The sequence below is a fragment of the Xyrauchen texanus genome, chromosome 3, assembly GCF_025860055.1.
Source record: "Xyrauchen texanus isolate HMW12.3.18 chromosome 3, RBS_HiC_50CHRs, whole genome shotgun sequence".
NCBI lineage: Eukaryota > Metazoa > Chordata > Actinopteri > Cypriniformes > Catostomidae > Xyrauchen > Xyrauchen texanus.
Genome location: NC_068278.1, coordinates 44720645 through 44738875, shown reverse-complemented (window position 1 = coordinate 44738875; position 18231 = coordinate 44720645). Strand labels below are relative to the sequence as shown.

Here is an 18231-nt window from a genome sequence, read left to right as displayed (position 1 = left end):
AGGATAAAAGGCAGAACAGTAAAACGAAAACTTCGGTGACCAACTTCGGCGGGGAGCAAGCCAGCTCATAAGGTGATCTTCCTTCTACAATGTCTAAGTCAAGCTCCAAGTCCGGATTGCTGAGGCAAACTTCTAAGGTATCATATTTGTCACAGCACTTGCGTGGCTCATCGGCCGCAACCACAGCCATCGCAATGGCTAGAGCAAAGGCTGAAGTGGCAGAAATAAAGCAGAAATAGCTTTTGCTAAGCAGGAAATTGAACTGAAGATACAACAAGCACAGCTTGAGGCATCATTAGGGACTTTAAATCTGGAAAAGAAAGTTGCGACCATGCAAGTGAAGGTAGAGGCCTTAGAAACAGCTGCAGAGCTAGAAATTAGAGGGTGTTCAAGTGTAATAGAGTTACCAACAGAGGAAGCGACAGAATGCACACAGGCTTACTTATCGGAACAGGCGGATAATGACGTGGATTCCCAAATACGAACACTGGATGGGCCGTTTAATGGCATAAACGATTCAGAAGTGCAACAAAAACAGACCCCTACATGCAGCAGAAAGGTCAGTGTAGTTTTTATGCCACACCACCCAAGTCTCAGCTTGTCAATGTAGAGACTGTGCAGTACACTACCATTTCGCAATCCGCTGATATACACTTTACGTGCCCAGTTAAGCATGAGGCGTACTCCAGGTTACCTCGAGATGTATATCACCCACAATTTACAGCATTTCAAGGCAGCGAGGAAAGGAGCTTTATGAGACATATGGTTCACCGGAAACTGGAGAGCTTCCCAAAAATATCAAACAGAGACAATCATAGACTGCAAGAGCTGGGAGATTTGCTCATGGAGCTAAGCAGGATGGTGATCTGTTTGGTCTTTCCTATCTAGACACACCACGTGGAGTAAATCCAATAATACAGAAATTGCCATCCAGTTTACAAGAAAAGTGGCTCACATTGGGATCCAAGTACAAAGAGGTCTACAGGGTTTCCTTCTCACCCTTCAAGTTCCTACTAAACTTTGTATGTCAGAAAGCTAAAATGCACAACGATCCAAGTGTCTTTCTCACAACTGTACAGGAAGAATCTCATAAACCAAACAGACAGTTAAACAAACCTGTTTTTTCCAGACTAGTCGTCATACACAAAACTCACCCTCTGTCCAGATGTAGAAGTTTCAGGATGAAACCGATGGAAGAGACAAAATCATTGCTCAAACAACAAGGCACATGCTTCAAATGTTGCAGCTCCATAGCACACATGGCAAAAAACTGTGATCAGGTTGTTAAGTGTTCAGAACATGGCAGTGTTACCCACATGGCTGCACTCCATCCAGGCCCAGCACCATGGACCAAAGAACCAAAATCTCCTACATCAGAAGAGCACAAAGTAAGTGAGGATGTAAATATAGAGTCTGAGGTTTCCTCAGCTTGTATGTGGAGACAGTCAATTCCCACGATCATGTTCCAAGGTATGTCTCGTGAAAGTATTTCCTGAAGGCCACTCAGAGAAAGCAGTCAAAACGTATGCGATACAAGATGATCAAAGCAACACATCGCTCACAAGATCAGAATTCTTCGATCTGTTTGGTATTACAGAGTGTAAAATAGCCTATACTCTCAAAACATGCGCAGGCACAGTCGAAACAGAAGGCAGACAAGCACGAGGCTTTCAGTTGGAACCTTTGATGGAAGCTTAGTCTTACCCTTACCAGTGCTACTGGGTGTAACGAAATTCCAGACAATCATTCAGAAATTCCAACTCCAGAAGTGGTTCATAACCACAGGCACCTAAAGCATCTCACAAGATACATTCCAGAGCCCGATCACCATGCACCTATTCTTCTCTTGTTAGGCAGATATATTTTTTATTTTTGCACAAAAGGTGGACTTAGGATGGGTAATCATTGGAGACGTGTGCCTCGGGAAAGTTCATAAACCTATCTTTGTCCAAAATTACCACACCAACATTCTGGAGAAAGGTCAGTCTACATACTTCCACCCATGTCCTAAGAATTACACTGTAAAGAATAGATTCCAAAGCCTCTCACTCACCAAGTCCCTTATCAAGGTGGGAACTCAGAGACTAACAGAATGGGACATGTTTCAGTGAACGAAATATGATGAGAAAACAGCTCCGTCTATCGAGGACAGACTATTTGTGCAGATTATGAACCGGGAAGTCTATAAAGACAAGAAAAATTAATGGGTTGCCCCACTCCCATTCAAGCAGCCAAGACAATATCTTCCAAACAACCGTCCACATTCTGTGGAATGCTTCAATTCACATCTACGATCTTTCAGGAGGAAGCCTGAGATGAAAAAAGACTTTGTAGACTTTATGGAGGGACTATTCTAAAATTATCACACAGAAATGGCTCTCTGTTCAGATATATGAACTGCATTTTTTTGCAGTTGTGACACTGTTGTCCAAAAGTTGGGCATTTGTCTTTCTTTGCTGCATGATATTTTCCACAATTTCTGCAGTTAGTTATAGACTGTGGATCATTTTGTTTAAACAATTTTAGTTTTGTAAAAGGACGCCTCCTACTGGAGCATCTACATTTGTGGCTGTATGAGGCACTGCCAGCATTCTGTTGCTCTCTTCTGTCATTTCGTGTATATGAAAAATTAAGATTGCTTTTGTGAGCGTAAATTCACTGTCACATAGCAATAACTTCCTTAAACTGTCACTAGTGATACCACAAACTATACTATCGCAGATTAGTTCATCTGTCAGCTCTCCAAAATGGCATCCTTTGGCTTTGATTCTGAGATCACTAATAAATGACTCGGTGTGTTTTTGATTTCTGGAGTTAAACTTGTGTCATTCCATTGGTTTGTTTTGTTGAGGATTGCATATTTCATGAAATGTTCCTTTCAGGCACTCTGGATCTTCTCTGGATTTGGCAGGAACTATGATTTCGGCATTTTCACCCTGTGCACGCACCTCTGCTGCATAGACAAATGAACGCTCCCGTTTGATGGCCTCTGGTTCTGCGAGATTGAGGAGGATGTAAGCCCTTGTCTTGGCAGGTTTGTCATAATGTGCCGCTGCAATAAAAATCTGTCGGCCATAATTAGTGGCATATGTGTCAGCTGCTCACGAAAATAAGTTACACACTGGCGAAAGGTTTGTGCCATGTTCTGACACCATGTAAATGAGAACTGATCATTTATTAGTCATGCATAGAGCACTACATGTGATACACACACACTGTGTCAATGTACAACAACCATGCACTAGGCATTATGTGAGTGTAAGCACGTATATTACATAAGCTTGTAACAACCACAGTCTCTTTAAGTGTCCAGACGCAGTGGTAGAAATGTGTATTCAAGATCATCTACTCTAATGATCTACAGTAGTAAAAAGGCATTGAAATAACCACCCCATCATATTGAAAAATAGGAGTGCCCAACTTTGATAGGGATGTGGATGGAGGGTGAAAAAGAATGTCTCAGCTTTCTAATGTTATAATTATTATGTTTCTATGAACTCTAAAGATCATGGAGAGAGATCGCTATATGCAGCTTATCCATTTGAATTAGCATGATTGGTCACCACATTAAGAAGCTTCAAAACAACATTTATTGTTTGAATTTGATCACATTTACATGGTTTACAAGCGGAAAATAAAAATATAATTAAACCCAAAATCGTCAAAAACGTTTATCGGTCTAAAATAACATTTCTACATATCAGCCCACTGCGACTTCACCCCGGTAAGTTCATTAAACATCTTACCTTTTAGGATTTAAGACAACTGTGAGGTTATCCTAAGAAAATGGTAAAAATACATGTTAATCTAATATCTTCAATAAAAAACATTATCATATTTTTGTAATCTAGGCCTACATGACAATAGCAGAGTGAATGCCGAGTGCATGTGTGTGTTCATCCCGTCACCTTGCTATCTGCCTGCTGGAATTACAGCACATATCAGCGGTCACCCTCACCAAAACGAGTGTTGTGTTCCCTTTACAAAAAGCTTCACTATGATGCTGCGCATTTGCTAAGCGGTATGGGGAACAATCCTAGTTGTGACTGAGCTGAAATAATGTGTGTAACACGTCAATGAACATTGACCGGAATTTATAGCCTCGGCTGATGTAATCATTAGATGCACCTGCGGCCAGGCTATAAATGGATACGTCACCAGGTGTCGTCAGAAACTCTTTTTTTCAGAGCGATTCTGTTTCTGTGTGTTTTACAAACCCTGTCAAAACTTTCTTTCCTCTGTTAGGAGTTAGAATTGGTTAGGCAGTGTGCAGTGAACCTTGTTCTCTTTTCTCTTCTGTTTAGAAAATATTATATATATATATATATTTCTAGAAAAAAAAAGAAAAGAATGAGAAGAAAAAGAGAGAATGACTGAAAGCCGCAAACGATGTTTGTCCCCTGTTCTTGCTCTATAGCTGAAGAGGACACGCATCCGTTTTTGCTCTGTTTGTTTGGGGGTAAGAGCACGCTGCTCTCGCGTTGCAGCAGGGCGGGTGCGAGCACTGCGATTTGCTTTAACAGGCAAAGTGCTTCGCGCTCACCTCGCTTGCTTCCGGGAGTCAGCACTTACGAAAAAAAAAAGATCGTTAGTGGGGCTCTTGCATGGATTTGGCTGAGGAGCTAGAGATGGGTTGATCCCTTTCTCTCGCTTTCTCCCCAAACCCAGCTGGTCCTTCACATGATCTCGAAGCGCGTTCCGACGCTTCTTCGGATCACGAGGAGGATCGTGATTCTCTTCCCGCCTCCGAGCTTTCCGTCCGCGATAAAAATCGACGGAGGAATTGCTCGATGTTGCTACTCGTGCGGTTGCCAGATTGGACTGGCCACGCGAAAAAGAGACCTCCAAATTAGGGGATAGATTTTATCTTCCAGTCTAAGAAAGGAAACGCCTCATGAGTCCCTTCCCTTCTTTGATAACCTCCATGAAGAGCTTTTTCACTCATGGAGGAACCCCTAAAAAAAAAAAAAAAAAAGAAATTCACATACCCTCTACGTCATTATATTCGACTATCGTGGGTGCTGAGGCACGGGCATATTCAGTGATGGAATGATATTGGATTTCTTCCAAGGGCCAAAACCCCTAGGCTAATAAGGGTTACGCGCCTCAGGCTTCGTTCTCTTTCTATGTGGTTCAGACCCCGGTTTTCTGCCTTGGGTCCCACTCTAGGTGCGTCTTGTTGTCGCAGGCTGCTAACGACAGACGCCTCCCTGACGGGCGGGGTAGCGGCCTTAAGTGGTCGTCCAGCTTAAGGGGATAGGAGGGTCGTCAGCTCGGTTGTCACAATCACTGTCTCGGGTTGACGGCTGTATTTCTGGCCCTGAAATAAATCCTCCTGAGGCTGCCATGTCTTGGTGCGGGTGGACAATACAGCGGTAGCCTCTTACATAAATCATCAAGGAGACCGACGTTCTTGTCAGCTGTATTTCTGACGCATCGGATTCTCCTTAGGGCCCAGGGCAAGCTCCTGTCACTCAGGTCAGTTATATCCCTGGATGCCCGTATGTGGGAGCAGATTTACTGTCCAGACAGAAAATACCAACGGGGGAGTTAAGAACTCCACCCTAAGGTAGTAGTTGCCCAGAGTTCGCCAGCAAGGGTTTTTGCCTCTTACTGATAGCACCACGCTGGCCGAACAGGGCTTGGTTCTCGGAGCTAATTTCTTCCCTCGACGGCTCTCCTTGGGTGATTCCGAACAGGAAGGATCTTCTATCTCAGGCACAGGGCAATATTTCATCCCTGCCCCGAATTGTGAAATCTTTCATGTTTGGCCCCCAACTGAGGGACACAGGGCTTTCTCCTGAGGTTATCGAGACCTTTTTAAATGCCGGGCGTTTTCCACTTGGAACAAGTTTGGGTGAGATCTTAGGGCAGAAGAGGACCTCTTCGCCTCTATGAATAGCGCAATGTCTCCTCTACTTCTCCCTGAAATCACCCAGCCCCCTTGGGTCTGGACGTTAAGACACATACATGACCCAGAATGCGTCTGTATGCATTTCTTTCCCCGGTTTCTCTGCTCCCGGGAGTTTTGGCAATGTTCACCAGCAAGGGTCTTGCCTCCTTTTAATGGCGCTGTGATGGCTGAACAGGATATGTTGAACAGGTTAATACCTCTCCTCGACGGCTCGCCTTGGGCGATTACGAACAGGGAGGACCTTCTCATCCTTGGCCCGAATTGTGAAACCTTTCATGTCTGGCCCCTAAGGGTACCAAATGAGGTTCACAGGGTTTTATCTTGAGGTTATCGAGACCATTGCAAGTGCTAGGGCTCCCTCCACTTGGAACTGATCTGGGTAGATTTTTCAGGGCAGAAGAGGACCTCTTCGCCTCTGTTGATAGAGCAATGTCTCCTCTACTTCTCCCCAAGTCGCCCAGTCCCTCCCCCCCCGATCGTGGTGACGCATACATAGCTCAAATGCGCCTGCATGCGTTTCCTTCTACTAAAGTTCATATTACAGAACCAGCTAACTGCCAGTTTGCTTCAGTTCTGGATTTTCTGTAGAAAGAACTGTCAGCAGGCACTTGCCTTGCCACTGCCAGGTTCTATGTGGCCACTACGGTTTGCCACGGCTTGGTGGGCTGGGTGCCCTCTAAGAGGCAGCCTCATTATTGCCCGGGCCTACGAGGCGCGCGGTCAAGCTTCGCCAGTAGGTTTTAGGGCGCACTCTACCAGAGGGCTCTCCACCTCTATAACCTTGGCTAGAGGTCTCCCTCTGCAGCAAGTTTGTGATGCGGCAGGTTGTTCTCTCCGCACACATTCATTAGATTTTTATAGTTTGGATGTTCTGCCACTATGGGCTCTTATGCCCTTGAGTCGACATCTCAAGCTCATGTCTGGACAAGTTTGGTCTGGTCCTCTCCGCTCACATTCATCAGTTTTTATGACAAGTTTGTTTTGCGATAGGGTTCTCTTCGCACACATTCATCGACTTATGGGTTAGATGCTTTGCTACTCCGGACTCTTTATATCCTTGAGTCGACATCTCAGCCCATGCCTAAACAAGTTTGTGATGCGGCAGGCTGGTCCTCTCTGCACACATTCATCAAAATTTTATGGTTTAGATGTTTATGCTACTCCGGGCTCTTATGCCCTTGAGTCAACATCTCAAGCTCATGTCTGAGACCTCTTGCGTTTTTGTACACTGCACAACCGTAGGGGTCCGGACAGCCCCCAGTGCGGCGGCGTGGGTATTGCGTTCCCCATAGTGCTTAGCAAAAGCGCAGCATCATAGTGAAGCTTTTTATAAAGGGAACGTCTCGGGTTACATGTGTAACCCTTGTTCCCTGAAAAAAGCGGAACGAGATGCTGCGCTTCTTTGCCGCACTGGGACGTCCCAGGACTGCTCTTCAAAAAGAAGTATCTGACGACACCTGGTGACATATCCATTTATAGCCTGGCCGCAGGTGCATCTAATGATTACATCAACCGAGGCTATAAATTCCGGTCAATGTTCATTGACGTGTTACACACATTATTTCAGCTCGGTCACAACTAGGATTGTTCCCCATAGCGCTTAGCAAAAGCGCAACATCTCGTTCCGCTTTTTTCAGGGAACAAAGGTTACACATGTAACCAGAGACGTTTCCTCTGGGCGCTTCCATGAGTCTAATGGTGTAAAAAAGAAAATTTTTAAAAAGTATATTCTAAAAAGAGTATATTTTCTCTAAAAGAGCTCTCACAAACGATTAGCGTATTTTAAAGATGTCCTTTCGCCAGGGGTGGAAAGAGTACTGAAAAATAATACTCAAGAAAAAGCACCGTTACAGCTTAAAAAATGTATTACGAGTAGAGTAAAAGTACCTGCCCTAAAATCTACTCAAGTAAGAGTAGCTCATTTAAATGTACTCATGAGTAGTGAGTATTGAGTACTGAGTTGCGATAGCTATGCCCCTTTAAAAGAAAAACTCTATGCTGCAATATAAAAATGTAGCACACACCCTAATTTACATTCCTTTCATGGCTGTTTGCCAGAAAGAATAAAAAATATATGTATTTTATTGGTATTTGTGATTGACATCTTTTAAAATACATGACTTTTCTATGATACTGTAAACACTACATGAATCTGATATAAAAACATAAATAAAATGGCAACATGATTACAGAAATGAACAGATGAAAGTTATTTTCAATATCATAATGTATGAAACAATTACATTAAAATCAGTTCATGTGTAGGGTCTAAATTTTCTTTAATACTGACAAGAGAGTTACTGTTGTGCATAAAACATGTTCAAAACAATGCAAGGAATGCCAAAATAAAATATAGAAAACCCACTAAAAAAGCAGGGTCATTTGGTGCGTTATGTCCCGCACAACAGAGGCTGTAGAGCAGTTGTTTGGTACAGGGCCCATATTGGGCTTCAAAGGAATAATTCACACAAAAATTTAAATTCTCTCATCATTTACTCACCCTGTAAATGATGAGAGAATTACACATCCATTATGCCATCCTGGATGTGTATGACTTTTTTCTTCAGAATATCTTTCCAAACATTTTAATCAGCATAAAAGTAGCCTAATCCACGTGAAGCCAGTAGTTAAATCCATGTGTTCAGAAGACATTTTTACTATAAAATCTCCTCCCTGCTCAGTCAATGTCCACTTTAACTTACACATTCTTCTTCTTTTCTTTTTGGTGATTCGCATTCTTCATGCATATCACCATCTTCTGGGCAGGGAGAAGAATTTCTAGCAAAAATGGTCTTAAATATTGATCTGTTTCTCACCCACACCTATCATATCAATTTTGAAGTCATATGGATTACTTTTATTCTGCATTTATGTGAGCGACAACATTTTGCCATCCATTCACTTGTATTGTATGGGCCTACAGAGCTGAAATATTCAAAAAAATCGTAATTTGTGTTCTTCTGAAGAAAGAAATACATACACATCTGGGATGGCATGTGGGTGAGTAAATGATGAGAGAATTTTCATTTATTTATTTAAATATTTATTTAAGTAGCACACGGGGGGACACATTGTCCTCCTTTTGAGATACAATGTTCCACATTGATTTAGTTCTTGTATCTTTTAAGCCCAGAATTAGTTGTGTTCTCATTGCATGATGCACAATTTTCTGAAGTTTGTGACTGGTGGAATTTTCTGCCTGAAATATTGCTCTACAAAGGTTGATACTTTTCTATCAGGCATTAGAAGAAACATGATAAAGGCTAAGCATAATTATAAAATATTTTATCATCTCTACTTTCCTGTTAATTTATTATACAAATGAACACACTCTCTACATCAGGGGTCAGTATTATTAAAAAAAACGAACAATATTATTAAAAGATATCACTGTTTTATTCTATTACATTCATATTTTTAAAGCTACTCAAGTTATTCATCCAAAAGTAGTGAGTGGTTTTCTCGTTTCCTTGTTTGATTACTAGCCTTTATATGACTCTTTTTTTTTTTAAGATTGTTTTATTGCCCAGCCCTATTAATAACATTGCATTAATCTCACACATCAACCCAAAAATCTCAGTGATAGATAGCTAATTTACAGGCTACATTATAGACACACAGAATCTAGTGAGCAGAAATATAACATTTACCTCGATATGTTTCTACAAATTAGAGGCAGGATTAATGCTGATATCTGGCTTGAGCAAGTTAAACTCACATGACACAGTAAAGCAGGCCTTTTTCACTGCGAAGATCTACAGCTGCCGTTCAAGTGTGTGATTTGATTAGACAGGAGTCATGAGACTCTCCTTAGCCAATCATGTTGATAGATAAAAATAAAATCAGGACAGGGAAGTAACGAACACAAACGGTAGGAAAATATTCATGTAAAAGTACAGTTACAGCACTGAAAATGAACTCAAGTATTACATTTTTAAACTACTTATAAAAGTACATTTCCTGGGAAAAACGACTTAATTACAGCAACGTGAGTATTTGTAATTCATTACTTTACACCCCTGCCTTTCGCCTTTGTGCTACTGCGTTTGGCCAATATCTCTCCCCACCGAATGGCCACGAAATCTGTCAAGTGCTTAGGGTGCCAGCACGACGAGGCAGCTTTTGTGGAGGGTCATGTTCTCACTTTGAGAACATGATTTTAACATGATCGACTGATTCTAGCGTCTCAAACGGGGATCTCCGAAGGCAGTCCAAGTACAGATCTCTTAGCGCCTTGGCCTTGTGGACTTGCAGGAGGGCCATGGCATGCAGGGCAGAGGTGGCCTGTCCAGCGGCTCTGTAGGCCTTGGTTACCAGAGACGACGTCAACCTACAGGCCTTGGAGGGGAGTGACGGTCGATCCCGCCAGGTGGCAGCGTTTTGCAGGCACGGGTGCAAGCATCGCGGAAAGCTCGCCGTCGGCCTCAGACAGGGCGGGTACGCCCGAAGGCGCCAGCCTTGTTGAGTCCTCAGCAGCGGAGTCCTCCATGACTCTCATCCAGGTCGAGGGATCCAAAAGTGACATCGGACTGGCCATAAGGCGAGCCAGTCTCATCTCGGACCCGGATAGAGGCAGATAAGCGTGCTGGGGAATGGGTGGTCCGTGAGGATTTACCCAGTGAAACCACACCCGTTGAACTCCTGATACTGCCCCCAGCGCCAGCGGCACCAGCCCTATACCCGTGGGTAGAAGAACCCCCGGAAGAAGGAAAGCCGTGACCGCAACGTTGCCATGGTCATGTTCTCACAATGAGAACATGAACCATCCACAAATGCTACCTCAGTGTGTTCTCTGCCCAGACATGTGAGGCAGCTCTCGTGGCCGTCTGAAGCGGAGAGGCAACGACCGCATCCAGGAATAACACAAGGACGGAAAGGCGTTTTTAAAAAGATTTTCAACTTTCTCAAGTGCTTTCTCTTTTAGAGAAATATACTCTTTTAGAGAATAAACTCTTTTAGGTGGCTGTCAAAGCGCCCAGGGGCATAGTCTGCACTGGGGTGCAGAGAAGCGCAAAAAGCACAGTAGTCTGAATTAGAACCCTGCATTTCAGCCCGAGCCCAACGTGCCCCGACTTATTTACACCTCTAAGGTCGGGCTTCGGGCCAATTTTCACATCATAGTTTACACGCGGTCCGGGCATCAGGCCTGTTTTAGGATCCCCCTTTTTATATTTTAGACATTCATTAATTAAAAGAAACTATGAAAAGATGATGATGGTAAAACAAACATAGAACGGCATTTTATAACCTATCACACTGACACACATGACATAGTCTGCACACACACACACACACACACAGGTTTCCCACGGACCCACAATTCACCTCACGTGCAATGGAGAACATAATGAGAAAAATCACGAAATGGCAAACTTAAAACTGAGAAAAACACAAAGAGGAAAGGCAAACTTCTGGGCTGTTTTTCAAGTAGTGACAACCTTAAATGATGAGCCTACTGTGAACTATGCACAGTGCACAACTTGCAAGGCTGTGCTAAGCTACAATAGTAAGAAGACGTGATAATCTAATTTACAAAGACATTTTGAGCATGGAGGATGTTGCGGACCAACCAGCAGCAGCAAACAAATGCATGAATTTCTGTTTTATGGACATTCAGCCATTTGAAACAGTAGCAGGGAATGTTTTCATCCAGTTAGTGCAAGAGCTAATAAATGTAGGTGCAGCCCACGGTCATCTGTCAGCTACAAGCTTACTCCCTGACCCCACCACAATCTCCCAAAGTGCAAAGAAATGGCGACTGCAAAGAGAGGAGACGTGGTTGAAGAGATCAAGGGGGTCATGTCATTGATAAATGTGGGCATGACAACTGACATGTGGATGGATGATCACCGTAAGATAAGCTACATGTCAATAACATGTCACTATGTCACACCACAATATGACATGAAGAGCAGGGTACACACCACAACAAGCTTCCCAAACAAGGCCAAAACAGGAGACAATATCCGAAAAGAGTTGCAGCAGCAATTAGTCTCAGTCCTTGGCTTTGATGCATCAGTGATGAATAATGTTGTCTGGGTAACCGATCAGGGGGCACATTTTTTTGCCGCTCTCCACCCATACCGGCGCCTGGACTGTCAAGACCACTTATACAACATGGTCCTCCGGCATGCTTTGAACCTAGATGAGCTTGCAGAAACAATCCCAGAAGTAGGAGAGACCCTGAAGGCCGCCAAGGCTTGAGTCCGTTATTTACAGGTCTGACAAGCCGGTTGTCAAATACTGTCAAAAAGATGGCAGAAACCAGATACAGCAGCGTATTCCTCACCCTGGAGTCAACTGAGTCAGTCTACGCTGAGTTACAGGAGATACTTCAGAGCTGTGGTGAGAATGAGAGCCAGCGACTACATGATGTGTCCCCAGATTTGCTGGCCTTCCTGGTGCAATTTCTGCCCTCGTTCTACGACGCACAATGGGAGTTAAAGGGGGATAAATACCCAACACTGAACCTCGTCGTGCCTTGGCTACACAAACTGAAACAACATTGCCAGCAAAATGTGTCGGACACTCCTTCCCAAGCAATTATCTGCCAACGAGACCTTGAGTGCATAATGAAGAAAGTCCACATCCAGCCACTTCACAAACTGGCCATATTCTTATGGTTAAAGTTCAGTCAATTAAGGATGTTCACCGACGCCAAGAGGGATGACATCCATCAACTGGTGAGACGTCAGATAGCCCGCTTCAGACAGGAAAGGGCTGCGGCGCAAGGGGCTGATCAACCAGCCGGTGAGATGTACTTTTATGTGTGTTGTTATTATTATCATTATTATTTCACTATATTTGCACAGGCAACCACACCATGTTACTTCCCTTGTATTAAATAGGCCTCTAAATTAATGTATTTATCATAGCTACCTTGGCCAAACTAATAAGTCCTGCACGTGTCCTGCGTGAAGTGTTTTTTATTATTGTCTGCGGTAGCATCATCTCCATTTCCGCAAGGCACAGGTATAATAATAATAACAACGTAGAATACAAGATGGGGTATAATTCAAACATCTTTATTAAATGATTGCTGAGCAAACAGCATTAAAAGTAACACCTGTAGAGTCCAAAAACATCTCTTCATTCTCCTGCCATTTGTTTACTTCACGAGAGAGCGTGTCACCCTTATTACACTCCCCACGGTAACAAGTGAAAGCGGAACTAATATTACCAATATCCAACCAAATGATAAGAAAGGAACATACTTATAATACATGTATATCAAATATTTAGTTACTATAATATAATGCATTGCTAAATTAAATTTAATAATTTGTATTCATTATTTTATTATATGAAATGGTGACAAACTAACCCAAATTTCCACTTTAAATTGAATTACACCAATGGGTTATCAGTTCAACTTCAGTTTGACATTAAGCCTCATTCTTTAGGACTATCTTATACAGTAAAGAATAGTTTGTATAAGTCTACTAGATTTTAAGGCCTAGAATAAAGAGTAACATTTATATTTTAAAATGATATTTTGTGTACCTAAATTAACTAGGCAACAACTATGGTTTTACCAACAGGGAAATTTAGTTAACAGTGACACTGAGCAGAAAGCTTACATATAACCAGTTTTGATAGAGCTGCTGATATGTTAAATGATCAGCATCGCTTGATTAGTTGAAAAGAAAATTGGAGATTGGTGTCAGATGTTAAAATCCTGATTGGAGCATCCCTAATATTCAAGCTTGACTGTGTTTCAAAAACTAATGATGATTAAATGGACAAAATGGACAAAAACAGGTACACGGTGGATGGTGATTTGGATATGAAGAAGACTTTGTTTCACAGTTTATATATTTATTTGTTTGTCTTAGTTTGGAAACCCCAGTAGCCTTTTTTCAGTTGAACATGTGGAAAACATTACCATCATAATCGCTGTTCAAATCGCAATCGCAATATTTTTCAAAATAATCGCAATATGACTTTTTGTCCAAATCGTGCAGCCCTAAAAGAAACACAGTTTTGATTTCGTTTTGAGCCCCCCGCCCCTTTTCTTTAAGTAATGACTGATAATTTTTTTAAAGTGTAAAAAGTGCTTCTTGTGTTAAGATCTAAATTAACTTGTTTTATTACATTCAAACATTATATTTCATCAGACTAAAATTACCTGAAAAAATTAGAAAAGTTATTTTTATGGTTTAGATCAGGAGAAATAAATCCTTGAGATAACAATTGAAGTCATCAAGATTTTCAGTGTAGCTTCACCGCCAAAGCTCTGGTTAATTATTTTAAGATCTCCAGTAAACACAAACAAAATCATACATGTATTTAAAAAGAGAAATTACATACCCACTCAAGATCATGCCAATCAACACAAGAAGACAGGGAGACTTTAATCCCATTATTTCTGTAACAGTTGGGTCTTCTGAATTGAATGGTAAAGAAAAGGGAAATGAAGAGGCAATTACTCCTCCCCATGGAAGGAGGAGTGTGTTGCTGTAGTGTTGGGCAGAGACTCAAACACTTATCCCACTATCCATGGCAATCCAGCGGCCAATGAATGATCAGCATCATTCAGCACACATACAGTCTGTGTGTAATAAATTCAAATTAGGCTGCACTGTCGCAAACTGAACATTTAAAGGTAAATATTTCAGGCTATAATCACTAACCAAAATGGCCAGACCTTCAGCCCTCAGCAAGATAATAAAACACACTTCAAGAACTAGTTATCAGTAATCTATGTTTCAACTTTATCAGTAAGCATTATGGCAGAACCAGGAAAGCTATCCGTCTGACATTATGTATGAGGCTAAAACAAAATGTCTGATATGTTTATTTGTGTGTGCTCTCTTAAGGTCACTTAATACCATAATCGGTCACTTTTGTGATTGTGAAGAGCAATGATTAATGTGTAAAAGTGAGTGATATTTATACGCGTTAAGGGTTTTTCACGTGACTAGCGTCAGTGCTGCAGAATAGACCAAAGTCTATGAAGTGACTTTACACCAAAGTGTTTCTCACAAATAATATCTTTGAGATTAACAAGACATATTTAAAAACTGTCCAAATTTGTGAAGACACTGAATGTCTCATTTATTTTAATTAAATATTACCTAATCATTAACGAATATCAGAGACCCCAGTTATTTAACTAATTTAAATTCACCAAGAAAACGCTTAGACTTAAGCCTTTTTTCTCTCTTTCAAATACATATTTTCAATGTTTATTGTGCACACCTCCCGTTTTTTTACAGCAAACTCGTAAAATCGCATCTCTGTGACGCTTTCTGCAACTCTTGTCATGTGGAGGGCAATGCGGCTCTTGACTTCAGCCTCCAGAACCAAATTAAAATTGCCACGAGAAGTCGTCTGTCTGAGGCAAAGACTCAAAATCGTCTAGGTTACAGATGTAACCTCCGTTCCCTGATGGAGGGAACGAGACGGTCTCTCTTGAGCGCCGAATATGCCTCTGATCTATGAAAAAAGGCCAATGGGAATTAGGCAGACAGTATTTGCATACCCCGCCCTGGACATACGGGTATAAAAGCGGGAAAATACGTCAAGTTCATTCAGGAATTTTCAGAGGAGCCGGAATGGGCCAGCTACTACAGTGGCTCGGCTCAGCGACGTGGCCAGGAGGACACAACGTCTCATTCCCTCATCAGGCAATGGAGGTTACATCCGTAACCTAGACGTTCCCCGTCTGTCACTCACTTCGATGTTGTGTCGAAGAAGGTACACTAGGGGTCCAATTAAAATCACGTCATGCACTGAGCCGTGTACGTGTACAGCTGACACAAGAGCGGACAGGTATAATTACATGCAAAGGTGACCAGTTGTGTCAGACTGCACGTACCCTTCCCCAATGCCCCATAAAAGACATCGGAATCCTTTTGGTTACCCTAAGCAGGGGAACAAGGCGACGCTTGCCAATCTGGGAACGGGCCGAGCCTAGCCGGGCCTCTTTTCTCTCTATGTTTCTCGCATGGAGCCAAAGCGGCTGGGGCCCTTACACACATTGTGGGAAGGGGGTCTTACCCAGTTTCCTATTCTTTCAGGGGGAAAAAACCCTGCGAAGACCACACCTGCCCAGCAACGGGGAGGTAAGTGGCGAGATATATCACATGGGCCCCTCGGGTCACATGTGGAAAAAATGGCGGGTGGTAGATCCAGCCTCAAGGAGGGGGGAGTTGCTACAGCATGGCGACCGGAGGGCAGCTGGCACTGCCTAAGGGAGACGCGGATCCACTCGCAAGGGGACCGTACTGTGGAAAATACACACAGGAGGAGATCACGCAGCACTCCAGACCTGTGGAGCACCTATATCAGTATGGGTAGATTAAGTACCCATAGTGGATTGGGTCAGCAAATTCCTCTGTTGAATTGCGGACCCATAGGGCTAGGGAGGAATCGTCCAGGGATCCGAATATATGGAATCTCCTGGGAGAGAAAGCGCACAATTTTACCTCGACCAAGGGAAAGGGCGCTAGGTGCAAGCAATCCACCCGGTCAGTTCATCAGCGTGTTACCGAGTTCTATGGGCTCAGACCTGAGAAGACGTGGCACGATACTGACTCAACACTGAGATTGTAAAATCTCGCAAATGTATTATGTGTTGCCCAACCCGCTGCTCTACATATGTCTGCCAGGGAGGTGCCCCTGGCCAATGCCCACGAGGACGCAACACTCCTTGTTGAGTGAGCTCGGGGGGGCACTGCCTGGGTGTGGTAGGCCAATGAAATGGCACCAACCACCCAGTGGGAGAGCCACTGTTTGGAGACAGCGTTTCCTTTCCACTGTCCGCCAAAGCAGACAAAGTGCTGCTCAGAATGTCTAAAGCTCTGCGTGTGGTCCAAGTAGGTAAGCAAAGTAAGTACCGGACACAGCAACAAAGGGGCTGGGTCTGCCTTCTCCCGGAGCAGTGCTTGCAGGTTCACCACCTGGTCTCTGAATGGCGTGGTAGGAACCTTGGGCACATAGCCCGGTCGCGGTCTTAAGATCACATGGGTGTCTGCCGGACCGAACACCAGGCAGGCATTGCTGACAGAGAACGCTTGCAGGTCCCCGACCCTCTTGATGGAGGTGAGCGCGATCAGCAGGGCCGTTTTTAGAGAGAGGGCCCTGAGTCCAACTGATTCTAGCGGCTCGAAGGGGGGTCTCTGAAGGCCCGCGAACCATCCACAAATGCTACCTCGGTGTGATCGCAACCCAGACTGTAGCCGTCTGAAGCGGAGAGCACTCTACCGCATCCAGGAACAATGCGGGAAGGGCATCTTTATAAAGACGCGTCCTGAAAAGGACATTCAACACTAGCTGTGTATTTGCTCTTTTAGAGGAAATAACTCTTTCAGAGAAAATCACTCTTTTATAACTCTTTTAATTTTCTTGCGCTGTCGAAGTGCCCTGGGGCAAACAGCACTGCCGTGCAGAGAAGGAGAAAGCCACTGTAATGCACCGTCGAGTCCAACAGGCAAGCATCAGAGGAAAACAGGAACAGGTGTGTAACTCGCAGCTGACTGCAACACGACCATCGGCTCCGAAGAAGATTTCTGAATGAACTTGACGTATTTGCCCGCTTTTATACCCGTATGTCTGGGGCGGGGTATGCAAATACTGTCTGCCTAATTCCCATTGGCCTTTTTTCATAGATCGGAGGCATATTTGGCTCTCAAGAGAGACTCCTAGTGTCGCTTCTTCGACACAACGTCGAAGTGAGCGACAGACGGGGAACTAATGACAATTACCTCATCATCAACCTCCCTTGATGCATTTGATTAAGAAGCATTCATCTGCTTTGTGTGGTGTCTCTGTTGTTCATCTATTCTCTTCATAAATAAATAAATGCATAATGCTCGTCCTGTAAGTTTGTGATTACAAATTCAAATGGGAACGAAAATAAAAGCTATTAAATGTCTTATAATTAAAATATGAAAATTTAAATGACTGTTGTGACGGAATTTGTATGACCCTGTCCATGAGAAAGTCTAATGCAATGTGATTTTTTTATTATAATTTTTTTTCCATAACCGAATTTCAAACATTACAAGTAAACACGCTACTAAGACGGACAGAAAACATGGACAAGTTATTGAAAAGAAAAAATATTGACGATGGTTAGCCTATGTGGGATAGAGGTGTGCCGTACAATTTTTTTTTGTCATAGAAAGTGTGCCGTGGCAGAAAAAAGGTTGGGAAATACTGCAATAGGCGATTGAATAAAGGATAATATAATGTCTGACTTTACGCAAACAACACAAAAAATCGGTAAGTAGACTGCTGTTTATGCAGTATAGATTTGCATATCATCAATATAACAAACACACTGGACAGAAAGCATTGCAGAGGAATCGGCT

At 43.0% G+C, this 18231-nt stretch overlaps 1 protein-coding gene and 1 long non-coding RNA gene across 2 annotated transcripts in view; one reads left to right on the top strand and one right to left on the bottom strand.

Annotated features, from left to right (window-relative positions):
• Nucleotides 1-18231, top strand: part of LOC127633739 (uncharacterized) — a 79046-nt gene that overhangs the window by 350 nt on the left and 60465 nt on the right. Inside the window, exon 2 of the long non-coding RNA XR_007969253.1 lies at nt 2883-3034. This is a non-coding gene — a long non-coding RNA (uncharacterized LOC127633739). The remainder of the gene's footprint in view (nt 1-2882; nt 3035-18231) is intronic.
• Nucleotides 1-18231, bottom strand: part of LOC127633716 (globoside alpha-1,3-N-acetylgalactosaminyltransferase 1-like) — a 54300-nt gene that overhangs the window by 27981 nt on the left and 8088 nt on the right. The gene's annotated exons all lie outside the window — the stretch shown is intronic.